This window comes from Sphaeroforma arctica (genome assembly GCF_001186125.1).
Source record: "Sphaeroforma arctica JP610 unplaced genomic scaffold supercont1.1708, whole genome shotgun sequence".
NCBI lineage: Eukaryota > Ichthyosporea > Ichthyophonida > Sphaeroforma > Sphaeroforma arctica.
In genome coordinates this window covers 1-3,202 of record NW_014038850.1, presented here as the reverse complement: position 1 = coordinate 3,202, position 3,202 = coordinate 1, and positions in this window count along the sequence as shown.

The window sequence follows — 3,202 nt, the reverse complement described above, 5'->3', positions numbered from 1 at the left end:
TATATATACTATATATATATATATATATATATATATATATAATAATATATATAATATATATATATATATATATATATATATATCGATATTATATATATATATATATATCGATATTGTGCTATATATGTCAAGAAAGCCAGCATGTGTATCATATACTGCGAGACAGAGGTGATAAGTCGCGTTACAATATTTCCATACATCTCAGACTCAACCACGGGTGAGGCGCTGAGAACCGGACTGAAAACTGAACTCATCCATAGTGGTATGTACTTGTGTGGTGTTCACAGTCTAGCCCAGCAGAGTTGACTGCAGATTTGTGAAACGGCAGATACGATGACTGTACTATGGACTGAGACGCGCTACGGGCTAATCAAGCTAAACCAGCTGCGCCTCGGTGGTCCGAACTTTAATACAGTCAGTCCCCCTACACACACTCCGCAAGTACTCGTGTGTAGAATTCAGTGCACCATATCTTTGGCATACGGCAATTCGTATAGAACCATACATCCAGAATACAGACGGATATGTACAACCCATAGACCTGATCTAATTCTCGTCCATCAGACGAAGGGTGCCTTCCGATATCCGCCGAGCTATACTACTTCGAAGCACAATTTCTCGCTCTTTGTAAGACAAATATACGAACCTTCTCAGCGATAATACTCTCGTATGCGCTTTGAGCGGGACCAAATGAGAGTTGCATTCTTTCTTTGGCAGATGTATAAGTAGAGTCACGACCAATTCGTTCTAGAACCACTACTCTGAGTTGATTTTGTGCACGCAGTATATCTGATAGCCAAACTCAGCATATCTGATAGCCTAACTCAGCATATCTGATAGCCTAACTCAGCATATCTGATAGCCTAACTCAGCATATCTGGTAGCCTAACTCAGCATATCTGATAGCCTACCTCAGCATATCTGATAGCCTAACTCAGCATATCTGATAGCCTAACTCAGCATATCTGATAGCCTAACTCAGCATATCTGATAGCCTACCTCAGCATATCTGATGGCCTAACTCAGCATATCTGGTAGCCTAGTACGCCTATGACTGCGATCACACATCACAACTAGATCGTACGAGTGACTACTTGTTGGATATGTCACAGACTCAAGGATTATGGCCTTCACTCAGTTGTGAATAAACATGTTCGAATCTCAATAAGGGCGTAAAGCACGATTGTACGGTACTTGGCTGCCGTAGCCAAGCAACGATATGAGCCATTCTTCTTAAAACGCTCTACAACGCAGCACATGGGGATAATGTACTGTTGCGCAACTATTTATATTTCACATACATAGCTGCAACACCCTAGATAAGCCTAGGTGTTTATAAACCCTCACCGATGCGCACTTGGCTGACTGATGAGTCTATCATCTAACTGACTATGATAATCAAGAGGATTGGAAACCTTCCACACGAACTGCATTTGCATGAAGAATACATTTCTGGATATAAATTAACTATGGAACATCGCAAACTCAGATAATTATCACACCGGATCAGAATCATGCAGGACAACATCAATAAGAACCAAAACAATGATAAGTGCAGAACTAAACCCTAAAACCCATAGTACAGAAATAACGAATGTATTATATATATGTATACAACTATCCAAACCACTGATAAAACAGGTGCTTAAAAATCGTAAGTGCTGCACCCGTGCTACAAACCCCTCTTTGAACCTGGCCATCATAGACCAAGACATATCCACATACCATCACATCCCACAAGCGCAGCGTCCCATCCTCAGCACCCGATGCCACTAGTGTGGAGTGCGGGTTATAACAGACGCACAGCACCACAACGGTATGGCCGTGCAGGAGACCCACCGCAACACCCTGCAGCCAATAGTGCGTCATCATATGGTACAAGGCATCAGTCAGGCGACTTTTAGGAAACACCCACATCCCCTCTCTCATGAATATATATAATTTCTTAAGAACTTGTTTATATAGCTCTATGGTGCTATGACTCGATCCTAATCTAGTATAAGGAATCTCAGTATAAGAAGCATTTGTCGATTTCGACGTTATAATACCACACTTATCCGAAGCGCGGAACCACGGCAATAACTACACACATGTAAACACATGCGGGTGCACAGATATAAGGCTATATTTAGACGTGCACAGATATAAGGCTATATTTATACGTGCACAGATATAGGGCTATACTTAGACGAGCATGCATTTTGTATACCCAGAAAGCCCCAAGCGCACACAAACGCACACCTTGCATATTAAACCCTCCCAAAATTTATACGTGCACAGATATAGGGCTATACTTAGACGAGCATGCATTTTGTATACCCAGAAAGCCCCAAGCGCACACCTTGCATATTAAACCCTCCCAACATTTATACGTGACAGATATAGGGCTATACTTGGACGAGCATGCATTTTGTACACCCAGAAAGCCCCAAGCGCACACAGACGCACACCTTGCATATTAAACCCTCCCAACCAACCCCCCCCCCCCGGTGTTTTTTAAGTTCCGAAATCGACGTTTTGTATGAACCTGCTCATAGAGTTTTTATACAAAACGAAGAGCAGACGAATCTTTGGATTTTATCTCCCCCTTCCTAATTGAAATGTATACAATAGAGGTGTACTTCACCCGAATACACAACTCACCTTGATGGCGTCCCATATTTTGATTTCTGTATCATCGGAGGCGCTGCAGATGTGCTGCGAGTCTGGTGCCCAGCTAACATCAGAGATGCCCTGTTTGTGTCCCTTCAGAGTGTGCAACAACGTGGCCGATTCAGGCGACCATACACAGATTAAGCCATTCGCCACTGTGTATAGAACATATGAGCACTGAGACTTCGCTACGGGGTTATGAAAGCATCTACAATGCTCGACTTGTACATATGATAGTGATAGATTCGCAAGTCACTGAACTTGCATGTGACAGGTACCATGATTTCACCATTGGGATCAGAGCACAGGAACAAGTCAAACTGCAATATGTGTTATGCACGAAGCATAAAAATCCCCACAGTTTTGCAAACTTTACAATATTTAACACAAAGACGAGTGCAGTCAAGTCAATATATATATATATAAATATATATATATAATATACATACACACACACACACACACATACGCACACACACACACACACACACACACACACACACACACACACACACACACACACACACACACACACACACACACACACACA